The sequence below is a fragment of the Jaculus jaculus genome, chromosome 1 (assembly GCF_020740685.1).
Source record: "Jaculus jaculus isolate mJacJac1 chromosome 1, mJacJac1.mat.Y.cur, whole genome shotgun sequence".
Lineage (NCBI taxonomy): Eukaryota > Metazoa > Chordata > Mammalia > Rodentia > Dipodidae > Jaculus > Jaculus jaculus.
Genome location: NC_059102.1, coordinates 106,228,629 through 106,242,641, shown reverse-complemented (window position 1 = coordinate 106,242,641; position 14,013 = coordinate 106,228,629). Strand labels below are relative to the sequence as shown.

Sequence of the window (14,013 nt, the reverse complement as noted above, 5' to 3'; positions counted from 1 at the left end):
GGTCCCCCGGCCGCGGACGGCTCGGGGTCCGTCGCACACATACTCACTGCCGCGGCTGCGACCAGGAAGCACCAACCAGGAACCTCAGCGCGTAGAGGAACGGGGAGGGGCGAGGACAAATGAGGTAAGGAGGCCGCGTCCGCACGAACCCGAGAGGAGGGAAGGCACTTCCGGGGAAAACACTGCTCTCGTCGCGCGTCCTTCGTCCCCGCCCAACCAGTGAGCTTTCTGTGCGCATGCGTAATAACTGTTCTCAGATTTCTCAGTCTCCTCCCACCCAAGCCCCCCCCCCCGCCCGCGCTTATAAAATTTTGGTTGGCTTTGCTCATTTCCCTTCACATTTCCTTTCCAAAAAAAATTAGCCTTCGCATATAACGGCGAATACTATCCTTGAATGAGTTCCACAAGAGATGCCACTTACAAGAGCAAAAGCTGGCGAGGCGCGCACCGCCTGTGCCGGGAGAAAACTACAACTCCCACAATGCGCTGGGAAGTTCAGCATAGGCCCGCCTCTTCCTGGTCTCTCTGGGACTCCCTCCAGTGCCATGTGGCGCCGATTGGATCTGAACCCCGGTAGCCGCAAGGTCTAGGTGGGCAAGCGACCTGGGACGGGTACCCAAGGAACCTAAGTGTAGAAAAGGCTCTTTTGCGGGCGTCTGATTTCTTTGCCAACATGCTAGATAAACTCAGTTGGCCCCTTCTATCCATAGGCTACAGAGTTCACTTTGGGGCGTCTTTCTGTAATACCAAGCAATAGATTTAACCCTTTGTAAATCTTGAAAAGTTACACTGCTAAAGGTTGGAGTTAATGCTGGTCGTTTGAATGCTACAAGGTAGTGCCGGCTGACTCTGGTTTGGTTCCTTTGGGGGGAAAAAACACACACATATATGTGTGTGTGTGTATATTTGCCTGCAGAGAGAGAATGGGCATGCCAGGGCCCCTTTCTGCTGTAAACGGACACCTGATGATTTTGCGGTTTTGTGCATCTGGCTTTACGTGGGTACTGAGGAATCCAACCGGGCCATCAAACTTTGTAAGCATGTGCCTTTGACCGCTGATCCATCTCTCCCTATACACATCTTAATAGTTAATCAGCAGTTAAAGGCACTTGCTTACAAAGCCTGGATTCCATTCCCCAATATCCGCTTAAAGCCAGATGCAAAGTGGCATGTGCATCTTGAATTTGTTTGCAGTAATGGAAGTCCTGCTACATCTATATTCATTCATTCCTTCTCTCTCTCTACACAAAGGAAAATTTGAAGGCTGGAGGGATGGCTTAGCAGTTAAGGTGCTTGCCTGCAAAAGCTGATGACCTGAGTTCGATTCCCCTGTACCCATGTAAAGCCAAATTCATAATGCCTGTTCTCTCTGTGTGTCTCTCTTTCTCTGCTTGTAAATAAGTGAAAGAAAATATTTTTTTAAAGAAAACTTGAGCTGGGCATGCTGGCACACACCTTTAATCCCAGAGGCAGAGGTAGAAGGATTGCTGTGAGTTCGAGGCCTCCCTGAGACTACATAGTGAATTCCAGGTCAGCCTGAGCTAGAGTGAGACCCTACCTCGGAAAAAAAAAAAAAAATTGAAAATTCAGGCTATGCTAGAAAAGTGTTGATAAAATGCTAGAAAAAAATTAAAAGTCTCTTGTCTCAGCCAAGAGAGTAGCTAGAAAGCCAAAATACAATTTGGTTATAGTGTGTTAAAAGTTTGAGCAGGATGTGATGGCGCTCACCTTTAATGCCAGCACTGGGGACACAAAGGTAGGAGGATCTCTGTAAATTCAAGGCCATCCTGAGACTACAGTGTGTATTCCAGATTAGCCTGGGCTAAAGGGAGAGACCTTATGCCACATTACCTGGGAGGTGGGGGATTGAGTTTGGGGGCTGGGGAGATAGTGAATAAAGTCCTTTGCTATGCAAGCATGAGGACTTGAGTTCATAACCCTAGTACAAGGTAGTACCTACCATAGTTACGGCACTGTGGAAGCAGAGACAGGAAATCCTTGGGGCTCACTGGCTAGCTAGTTTAACCAAGTTGATGAGCTTTAGGTTCAAAGAGAAACCCCGTCTCAAAGAACAAGGTGACTGAGGAAAACACCCAACATTTACCTCTGGACTCCATGTTCACATGCTCCTACACACAGGTGCATCCACACTTAAAAACATGCTCATACATGCATGCACATCACATACGCAAAAAAAGTAAATCAGCCAAACACGTTGGCTCATGCCCTTAAATCCCAGCGCTCAGTAAGCAGAGGCAGGAGGATTGCTGTGAGTTTGAGGCCAGGCTGGGACTATAGAGTGAGTTCCAGGTCAGCTTGGGCTAGAATAAAACACTATCTAAAAAAGAAAACCTCAAGTGCTAGATTTACTCTTTAGTATAACCATTTCAGTTTTCAGCAACCCTTTGTTTTTTTGTTGGTTTTTGAGATGAGGTCTCACTATGTAGACCAGGATACCCTTGGTCTCAAATTCTCGCATTTCAACCTCTCAAATGCTGGGATTACCAGCCTGTGCTATCCAGTCTAGCTGTGATTTTCAAGATATGTTTATTTAGTAATTTACAAGCATAAATAGAGAAAGAGAATAGGTGTACCAGGGCATTTTGCCACTGACAGTGAACTCCAGATGCATGGACCACTTTGGGCATCTAGCTTTCTCTAGGTACTGGGGAGTTTAAACCCAGGTCAGCCATGGGGGAGATAAGACCTGAATGTGGACTGCACCATCCAAGTAGACTGAAGACCTAGCTGCAATCAAAAGAAAATAGGGGGCCTAGAGAGACGGCTTAGTAGTTAAGGTGCTTGCCTGCAAAGCCTAAGGACTCATGTTAGACTCCTCAGAACCCACATAAGCCAGTTGCACATAGTGGTGCATGCGTCTGGAGTCTGCAATGGCTAAAGGCCCTGGTGTGCACATTCTGTCTCTCTCCCTCTTCTTCTCTCTTTCTAATAAATAAATAAACTTTAAAAAATTATTTATTTGAGAGAGAGAAAGAAGCAGATAGAGAATGGGCAAGCCAGGTCCTCTAGCCACTGCAAACGAACTCCAGATGCATGTGCCATCTTGTGCTTACATGGGTACTGGGGAATTGAACCTGGGTCCTTAGGCTTTGCAGGCAAGCCCCTTAACTCCTAAGTCATTCTCTCCAACCCAAGAAATAAAAATTTTAAAGAGAGGAAATAAGGAAAGAAATGGTTGGCATTCTCTTTCTGCTTTCTAGCCACCATGATGTAAACTTCCTCATCACATCCCTTCCTATCATGATGAACAAAAACCATGGATCAAAATAAATTCTTTGCTGGGCTTGGTGGCGCACGCCTTTAATCCCAGCACTCAGGAGGCAGAGGTAGGAGGACTGACATAAGATCGAGGCCACCCTGAGACTACATAGTGAATTCCAGGTCAGCCTGGGCTAAAGCAAGACCCTACCTGGACAAAACCCCCAAATAAATAAATTCTTTGTCCTTAAATTGTTTCTCTCAGGTATTTTGGTCACAACTGTGGAAGGCTAACTAAAGTAAGACTGGTTGAATGTGCCCACCCTCTGATTATTACTCATCTGACAAAGATGACGCCTTTTACTCCTCACAGTACTCAAGTCCCTCCCCTTAGGTAGGTTATGTGTTAACATAGAACTTGAGCCAGGTGTGGGGGCTCATGCCTTTAATCCCAGGCTGAGGTGGGAGAATCACCGGAAATCCAAGACTACAGAGTGGACAATAGTGAAACCCTGCTGAAGAAAAACAGCTTGAACAAAACAGGCCAGGCTGGGAGGCACATGCCTTTAATCCCAGCACTCAGGAAGCAGAGATGGGAGGATCACAGTGAGTTCAAGGCCAGCCTGAGCCTACATACTGAATTCCAGATCAGCCTGGGCAAGAATAAGACCCTACCTCAAAAAAAAAAAAAAAAAAAGTTTGTTGAATGGCATTTTATATGATGGTATCTGCCTTTGTGCTCCATGATGTGCTGAATCCTAAACAATAGCTAATCCACTGTGCTCTCCCAGAACCATGTCTTTGCAGAGGACCTTCTCCTTCTAAGTTTCTGCTACTCACTCTACTCCGCTGAAGTCTTGGATTTTAAGGGAAATCTAACTCCCTCAGACAGAGCAGACATTCCTTCTCCAGGGCTTCCTATACTTTGGTTAAGCCTTGACCAAGATAATTGTGTTGTATTGGTCTTAACAGTTATTTCCCAGCTGGGCTATGAAACTCCCTAAAGGCAGAAGTTTTTGTTGTTGTTGTTTTGTTTTGTTTTGTTTTCAGAGAGAGGGAGAGGAAGAGGCCAAGAGAAAGAAAGAATGGGCACTCCAGGACCTCCCACCACTACAGACAAACTACAGACACATGTGCCCCCTTGTACATATGGCTAACGTGGGTCCTGGGGAACAGAACCAGGTCCTTAGGCTTCGCAGGCAAACGCTGCCTTATCCACTAAGCCATTTCCCCAGTCCCAAGGCAGAAGTTTTGATTTGTCTTTATATGTTTACTACCCAATACAATGACTGGCAGAAGCAGAGCACTCAATAAAAGTTCAAGACTTAAGAAACCAAGAACCAGAATTGAATCCGGTTCAATGGGAAAGCCAAGTCATGGTCCCAAATAACTAATGCTTTGTCATGCTCCATTACATTGATATAGATGTAAAACTGCAGGAGTCAGTAACTCTCCAGAAGCCCACACTCAGGGTCTCCCTTTCCTAAGCACCTCTCACGCTGACCTCAATGTTTTCCTCCCTCTTATTTTTTTTAAGGTAGGATTTCACGAACTCATTCTGTAGTCCCAGGCTAGCCTCAAACTCAAAACAATCCTCCTACGTCTGCCTCCCAAGTGCTGGGATTAAAATGTGCCATCACGCCCAGCTTGAAATCTCTTTATTTTTAAATTTCTTTATTTTATTTTATTTAATTTTTTTTTTTTTTTTTTTTTTGAGGTATGGTCTCAATCTCCTTGGACTGACCTGGAATTCACTATGTAGTCTCAGGCTGGCTTTGAACTCACACCCATCCCCCTACCTCTGCCTCTCAAGTGTTGAGATTAAAGGCATGCAACCATCATACCTGTTTAAAATCTCTTCTTTTTCTTTTTTCGTTTTTTCGAGGTAGGATTTCATTCTAGCCCAGGCTGACCTGGAATTCACTATGTCATCTCAGGGTGGCCTCGAACTCACAGCGATCCTCCTAATTCTACCTACAGAGTACTAGGATTAAAGGTATGTACCACCATGCCCAGCTTTAAAATCTCTTCTTAATAAACTCCAAGTGTGCTTCATACTGACAAGACCTGAAATGATTTTCTGTGTGAAGAGTTCCAACTGTTTTTAAATTAAAAAAAAAATTATTTATTCATGAGCAGAGAGAGAGAGAGAGAATGGGCCTGCCAAGGCCTCTTGCATATAAACTTCAGACACATGCACCAGTTTGTGCACCTGGCTTTACGTGGGTACTGAGAGCCTGGTCCAGCATGCATTGCAAGCAAGCACCTTTAACTGCTAAGCATCCCCAGCCCCAGAGTCCCAACTTTTTCTGGGAATATAGCTCAGGTAGAGTGCTCACCTAGCATGCATTGAGCCCTATTTTCCCAGCACTGCAGAAGAAATGGGTAGGGGGGAAAGGAAGGAGAGAGAGAGGGAGGCAGGGAGGGAAAGAGGAAGGAAGAAAGAAAGAAAAAGAAAGGGAAGAAAAATCTCCATTCATCTGAGTAGAGCTACCGGCTCCTGCCGCCATTGCTGCTACACTCATGGAGCTGGGTTCTCAGCAGGTACCTCAGTGCCGCTGCTTTTTTTCTGCCACCACACAGGGATGTCTCTGGAGCAGCGTTGCTAAGTTTCCTTGACTGCACCTTCAATGTTCTGCTCCACTGTTTTGGCTCACATGTTTCCTGATTTCCTTTGCTTTTTTTTTTTTTTTTTGGCCCAGACCCCACAGCAAGTTCAACAAGTGCCACTGACCCTGAAGATAGGAATCCCCTTAGAGATATCCATTCCCCATGCTGAACATATCCAGGCTGAATCTAAGGACTGATTCACCGGCATCCTGAACCACTATCTTGCCTCCAAGAAAACTGTTCAGGACTACTGAGACAAACTGACTCGTGACGCTCACATGCAAATTTCATAAAGTTGTATATTCCAGATCAAAAACACTTTCCGAAAATCCCCTTGACTATATGACATGCCTCAATCCCCGCCACCCTCCTTGATCCTGAAGTTTTCCTCTCAACACTCTCTCTTGGACCATTTTCAGCTACAGATTCAGGTACAGGAATCTCCATTTTCCCCTCCTGAGTGTCCTATGTCCAGCTTGCTTTTACAGGCTCACACTCTTCTCTTCTAAGACTGCTTCAAGGGGATTCCATTCCATAACCTTCCAAGGCCAAACTGGATGAATTTAGACACCATAGATTCTCATTTCATGAGAGGTAAAGAATCCAGCTGCTCTGTGTATTAAACTATGTCTGAACTGTTATAAAGAGACAGTAAAGTACACCTTTTCTTCCAGCACTTGGGAGGCAGAGGTAGGAGAATTGCTGTGAGTTCGAGGCTACCCTGAGAATACATAGTGAATTCCAGGTCAGCCTGAACTACAGTGAGACCCTACCTCAAAAAAACAGGGGCTGGAGAGATGGCTTAGCGGTTAAACGCTTGCCTGTGAAGCCTGAGGACCCTGATTTGAGGCTCGATTCCCCAGGACCCACGTTAGCCAGATGCACAAGGGGGCGCGCGCATCTGGAGTTCCTTTGCAGTGGCTGGAGGCCCTGGTGCACCCATTCTCTCTCTCTCTCTCTTTCTCTGTCTGTCACTTTCAAATAAATAAATAAACAAAAAAATTTTTTAAAAGACAAACAAAAAAGACACAATAAAGGCATACTCAGGGAAGGTTTCTGGGGATACCTGGAGGAAAATTACTCACAGAGATTCCCCAAGAGCCAGTATGACTACGGTGGACAGCCAGCAAGGTCTAGTACAGATAGAAAACTTAATGTCAGTATCCCAGATGGTTCTTCATTCTTCTTTCCTTTATCCTTCCTTCTTTTCCTTTTTCCCTTTACCTTCTTTCCTTTCCTTTTCACTACACAAGCAAGCACAAGGAATATAGTTTAGCCTCACTATAAAGGGGCTGGAGAAATGGCTTAGTGGTTAAGGCGCTTGCCTGTGAAGCCTAAGGACCCAGGTTCTACTCTCCAGGACCCACATAAGGCAGATGCACAAAGTGACGCAAGCACTCAAGGTCGCGCATGTGCACAAGGTGCGCACGCGCGTGCACGCATGCGCACACGTCTGGTGTTCAATTGCAGTGGTTAGAAGCCCTGGCATGCCAATGCTCTCTCGCGCTTGCTCTGGCTCTCTTTCTCTGTCGCTTTCCCATTTAAAAAGAAAAAGAAAAAAAGGCCAGGCTACTGGGCTTGCCTCAAAAAAAAAAAAAAAAAGTGAAGGAAGTTAGCTAAAAAAATTGCATCTTGGGAGAAATTTCCATCTGTAAATGTATCTCCCTCTCTGCTGTTTAGCTCCTAAAATGGGAAGCGTTGTCAACTAAGTCTGCATTACAAGTTTTATATTTTGATCTTGTTTTTGCTTTTACTTGGTGTCCACTTGAACCTTAGCAGTGATTAGGTTATCTCTGTGTCTTTGAGATGTAAGCTATCTTCCTTGATTCTAAGAAGCTTACACTTAGATTAAGGATCGCTTAGTGCTGTGGATGAAGAAATCAGATCCACAGTCTAACTTTAAACTGGAAAATGATAAGTCTAAATGAAAGCTACTAACTCTTTGGGTCTTTTAGTATATATATGTGTGTATATGTATGTATGCACACACAAACACAAACACACACACACACACACACACACACATATATTTGGTTTTTAGAGGTAGGGTCTCACTCTGGTCCAGGGTGGCCTTGAACTTACAGCGATCCTCCTACCTCTGCCTCCCAAGTGCTGGGATTAAAGGCGTGCACCACCACGCCTGGCTAACTTTGTATATTATTTACATGGTACCAATTGGCTTATAAGTGAGTGCTAGCATAAATTAAATTTATTAAATTAAGCCCCATGTGGTGGTGCACAACTTTAATCCCAGCACTCAAGGCTGAGGTAGGAGGATCATTATGAGTTCAAGGCTAACCTGAGACTACATAGTGAATTCCAAGTCAGCCTGGGCTAGAATGATACCCTACTTCAAAAAAGTAAAAAAAAAAAAAAGAAAAAGAAAAAGAAGAAGAAAGTTAAAAAGGCTAGAGCGAAACCCTACCTTGAAGAAAAAAAAAAAGTTGGAATTTTGAATTTAAAGACCTGGAATTCTGGTTCCAGCAGGTTTGGTGTCTTAAGTGGAATAGTTTACCTCTCTGAGCCTCTGTTTCTTCATGCATAAACATGTTAACTTGAATATGAAAGGCTCTTAAAGCCCCAAACAGGGCTGGAGAGATGACTCAGCAGTTAAGGCACTTAACCTGCAAAGCCTAAGGACTCAGGTTCGATTCCCATGTAAGCCAGATGCACAAGATGGTGCATGCTTCTGGAGTTCATTTGCAGTGGTTAGAGACCATGATGTATTCATTCTCTGTCTCTCTGAAATAAATAAATAAAATATTTCTTTAAACCCCAAACAGCTACTACACAAAAGGTAGTTATTATTGTTATTATATTATGAATTCATGTGGCCATACTCATTTCCTCAAAAGCCAAAAATTAAAAATAAGTAAATAAAAAAGGAAATACTTGCTGGGCATGGTGGTGCATACCTTTAATCCCAGCACTCAGGAGGCAAAGGTAGAATGATCACTGTGAGTTCAAGGCCAGCCTGGGACTACAGTGAGTTCCAGGTCAGCCTGGGCTAGAATGAAACATTACCTTGAATAAAAACAAAATAAAAAATAAAAATAAATAAAGGGCTGGGTATGGTAGCACACATCTTTAATCCCAGCACTCGGGAAGCAGAGGTAGGAAGATCACTATGAGTTTGAGGCCACCCTGAGACTACATAGTGAATTCCAGGTCAGCTTGGGCTAGAGTGAGAACCTACTTCAAAAAACAAAAAACAACAACAAAAAAAAGATTCCCTCTCTAGGGTCTAGTTGAAAAGAAATAGGACTCAAGGGAAGAGGGATAGGGATGTGGGGAGGGGACAAAAGAAGATAATGGGAGGGAACTGTGATCAAAATACAGTATATACATGCATAAAAATTAACTTTAGGGCTGGAGAGATGGCTTAGCGGTTAAGCGCTTGCCTGTGAAGCCTAAGGACCCCGGTTCGAGGCTCGGTTCCCCAGGTCCCACGTTAGCCAGATGCACAAGGGGGCGCACGCGTCTGGAGTTCATTTGCAGAGGCTGGAAGCCCTGGCGCGCCCATTCTCTCTCTCTCCCTCTATCTGTCTTTCTCTCTGTGTCTGTCGCTCTCAAATAAATAAATAAATAATTTTAAAAAAAATTCTTAAAAAATTTAAAAAAATTAACTTTAAAAATTTAAAACATTCTCTTTATCTGGACACACACACACACACACACACACACACACACACACACAGCATTTCTCTACCCACTTCGAGCTATCTCTGATCCTTACTTAAAATCATGAATGGTAACATGTATGTGTATCCTTGAAACTTCATTTATTTGAGGAAGGAAAATACCTGCTTTCCCCCAGGGCAGTAATAGCTTAACATCAGTGAGTAGCTGAACTAGGATCCCAATAGAGCAGAAAATCTGCCTCAGGGACAGGCTGGGTGGGAGCTATTCCACAGGCAGAAGTGACTGAGCGGTGCGCTCTACTCATCTTTATCCTTCCCAGTGCACAGAGAGGTTTGGATTCTTTCCTTCCCCTCAGTTATTTGTTAGCAGGTCCAAGAACCATCATTTTTTACTTCCTTTTAAACTTGCTTTCTTTTTTCCTTCCCTTCCTTCCTTCCTTCCTTCCTTCCTTCCTTCCTTCCTTCCTTCCTTCCTTCCTTCCTTCCTTCCTTCCTTCCTTCCTTCCTGTCTTTTGGGGTAGGGTTTCACTCTAGCCCAGGCTGACCTGGAATTCACTATGGAGTCTCAGGCTGGCCTCAAACTCCTCCCTCTGCCTCCTGAGTGCTGGGATTAAAGGCGTGCGCCACCACGCCCAACTCTTGCTTTCTTTCTCATTTTGACAGTATTAGAGATGGAATCCAAGGCCTCTGTTACTGAGCTATATCCCCAACATTTTTCTTTTTTTTTTTTAGATGTGGTTTTGCTAAGTGAACTGACCTGGACTTGAGTTTAATCTATAGCCCAGACAAGTCTTGAACCTCCAGGTAACTGGGAGTATAGGCCTATACCATCAGTCCTAGCTTCATTTTGACATCATAATAATTGCCTTCAATTACTATATATAATACTATTCTTTTTAAAAAATGTTTTGTTTTTATTATTTACTGGAGACAGAGAGAGGGAAAGAGAGAGAGAGAGTGAGTGAGAATGCTAGGGATTCCAGCCACTGCAAATGAATTCCAGATGCATGCGCCACCATGTGTATCTGGCTTATGTGGGACCTGAGAATCGAACCTAGGTCCTTAGCCTTTGCAGACAAGCACCTTAACCACTAAACCATTTCTCCAGCCCCATAATACTTGTCTTAATATGCTAAGAGCTTATCATGTAATAGATCTCTCAGACCATCTCGGATATCTTGTCTGTCACCCAGCCTCAAAAATGACTCTGTAACAGAGGTATAGAGCCTCATTTCCCAATGGTGGAAACTGAGACTTGGAGAGGTCAAGTAACTTGTTCCAAATCACATACCTGTGAAGTAATGGAGCTGGAATTCAAATCCAAGACTTGTCCAAATTTAAAAAATATATAGGCTCTCTTCTATATTTTGAAGCACATTTCAGAAGTCAACTGCTTGCCTATGGAGACTAGAATGACTGGTTCCTCTATCTCCAGCCAACAACTAGCCCAAGATCAGACACATAGTGAGCTCACAGTGAGCCCTTGTGGAATGAGTGAATTTAGAATGTAATGGTTGGCAAATGAAGATCTGGCACAATACAAGCAATGTCACATGGTGAGGGGGACAGAGGCACAGCCCCACACTCACCCTTAGCAGCCTAAGGAGTTTCCTTAATCTTTTAAGGACCTCAACTAAAGCAAACCCTGGATTTGTGGTATCAACGCAGAAAAGAATTTCAGGACTATCCATGAGCAAGGCTGGGGCTTTATTAAAAAGTTTAATACAGGCTTGAAGCAAAAGAGTTAAGAGAAGGATACTCAGAAAGAAAGACAGCTGCCAGGGCTTGGGTGTGGGCTTCTCAAAGAACTTACACTCCATTGTCTTATACTAGTTTTATCTAGGATTTTTGGTGGGTTCTGAAGCTGGTATACCTAAAGGGTTGCTAAGGAACCTAAATGAGATCACACAATGATACTTGGGGAGTATCAGACAGGATTACAATAAACAAGAAATCCAAAAGTTCATGAGCCATATATGATAAGAGGTACTCAACACCAGTAATAATCAGAAAAATGCAAATTATACACAGTGTCTAGAAATATGTTTTTTAATATTTTATTTATTTGAGAGAGAGAGACAGAGAAAAAGACACAAAGAGAGTGGGTATGGATGTGCCAGGGCCTCTTGTCACTGCATACAAACTCCAGACACATATGCCATTTTGTGCATTTGGTTTTATGTGGGTACTGGGGAATCAAATCCAGGCCATCAGGCTTTGGAAACAAGTACCTTTGACTGCTGAGTCATCTCCCCAGACCTGGAAATATGTTTTAAGAAAGTTATTTGAGCTGGGCATGGTGATGCACGCATTTAATCCCAGAGCTCATGAGGCAGAGGTAGGTGGCTCACTGTGAGTTCGAAGCCATCCCCTTAGCTACATAGGGAATTTCAGGTCAACCTGGACTAGAATGAGACTCTACCTTAAAAGCCAAAAAAAAGGAAAAAAAGAGTTATTTGATAATATCTATTAAAAGTATGTGAGCTTTGTTCTTTTTAAAATTTTTATATTTATTTGAGAGAGAGAGAAAGAAAGAGGCAGACACAGAAACACAGAGCATGATTTTGGGCACAACAGGGCTTCTTGCCCCTGCAAATGAACACCAGATACATGTGCCATTTAGTGCATGGGTCCTGGGGAATTGAACTCGGGTCCTTAGGCTTTGCAGGCAAGCACCTAACCATCAAGCAATCTCCAGCCTAAACTTTGTTCTGGGTCATATAGTCGATCTATTTTTAGCTGTTTTAGGAACCTCCACACTGATTTTCACAATGGCTGGACCAGATTGCATTCCCACCAACAGTGTAAAAGGGTTCCTCTTTTTCCACATCCTCACCAGCATTTATGGTCATTTGTTTTCATGATGGTAGCCAATCGGATAGGAGTGAGATGGAATCTCAATGTAGTTTTAATCTGCATTTCCCTGATGACTAGAGATGTACAGCATTTTTTAGATGCTTAATGCCATCTATAGTTCTTCTTTTGAGAATTCTATTTAGTTTTATAGATTTTTTTTAATTGGCTTGTTTGATTTCTTATTATTTAACTTTTTGAGTTCTTTGTATATCCTAGATGTTAATCCTCTATCAGATGTATAGCTGGCAAAGATTTTTTCCCCATTCTGTAGGTTGCCTCTTTGCTTTTTTCACAGCATCCTTTGCCTTACAAAATCTTTGTAATTTCATGAGGTCCCAGTAGTTAATCTGTGGTTTTATTGCCTGAGCAATTGGGGTTATATTCAGAAAATCTTTGCAAGACCAATATGTTGAAGGGTTTCCCCTACATTTTCCTCTAGCAGTTTTAGAGTTTCAGGTCTGATGTTAAGGTCCTTAATCCATTTGGACTTAATTCTTGTGCATGGCGAGAGAGAAGAATCTATTTTCATCCTTCTGCAGATATATATCCAGTTTTCAAAACACCATTTGCTGAAGAGGCTGTATCTTCTCCAATGAGTATTTTTGGCATTTTTATCAAATATCAGGTGGCTATAGCTACTTGGGCTTACATCTGGGTCCTCTATTCTGTTCCACTGATCTACATGTCTGTTTTTGTGCCAGTACCATGCTGTTTTTGTTATTATGGCTCTGTAGTATAGGTTAAAATCAGGTATGGTGATACCACCAGCCTCATTTTTGTTGCTCAGTATTATTTTAGATATTCGAGGTTTTTTGTGATTCCAAATGAATTTTTGGATTGTTTTTTCTATTTCCATGAAGAAAGCCTTTGGAATTTTGATGGGGATTGCATTAAATGTGTAGATTGCTTTAGGTAAGATTGCCATTTTCACAATATTGATTCTTCCAATCCAGGAACAGGGGATGTTTCTCCACTTTCTAGTGTCTTCTGCAATTTCTCGCTTGAGTGTTTTAAAGTTCTCATTGTAGAGATTCTTTACTTCCTTGGTTAGGTTTATTCCAAGGTACTTTATTTTTATTTATTTATTTTTTTGATGCAATTGTGAACGGGAGTGATTCTCTGATTTCATCCTCTGTGTTTTTGTTGTTAGCATATATGAAGGCTACTGATTTCTTTGTATTTATTTATTTATTTATTTGTTTTTTAATGTTTTTATTAGCATTTTCCATGATTATTAAAAAATCCCATGGTAATTCCCTGTTTCTGTGTATTTATTTTGTATCCTGCTACATTGCTGTAGGTTTTGATCAGCTCTAACAGCTTGCTAGTAGACTCTTTAGGGTCCTTTATGTATAGAATCATGTCATCTGCAAATAATGATAACTTGATTTCTTCCTTTCCAATTTGTATCCCTTTTATGTGTGTCTCTTGCCTTATTGCTATGGCTAAGACTTCCAAAACTATATTAAATAAAACTGGGGACAGTGGACACCCTTGTCTTGTTCCTGATTTTAGTGGAAAAGCTTCCAATTTTTCCCCATTTAGTAATATGTTGGCTGTAGGCTTGTCATAAATAGCCTTTATTATATTGAGATATGTTCCTTCTATTCCCAGTCTCTGTAGGACTTTTATCATGAAGGGATGTTGGATTTTTTCAAATGCTTTCTCTGTGTCTAATGAGATGATC

The 14,013-nt window shown here is 42.6% G+C and overlaps 1 protein-coding gene across 2 annotated transcripts in view; it reads right to left on the bottom strand.

Moving 5' to 3' along the window:
* The window catches only part of Zcchc7 (zinc finger CCHC-type containing 7), a 224,956-nt gene extending 224,781 nt beyond the window's left edge, over window positions 1–175 (bottom strand). The window contains exon 1 of one of the 2 annotated variants that reach the window (XM_045141734.1): window positions 48–175. The gene's annotated coding sequence lies outside the window, so the exon portion shown is untranslated. Of the gene's footprint in view, window positions 1–43 lie in introns of both variants that reach the window. The other variant, XM_045141735.1, reaches the window with a different exon arrangement.
* Window positions 176–14,013: the final 13,838 nt, after the last annotated feature.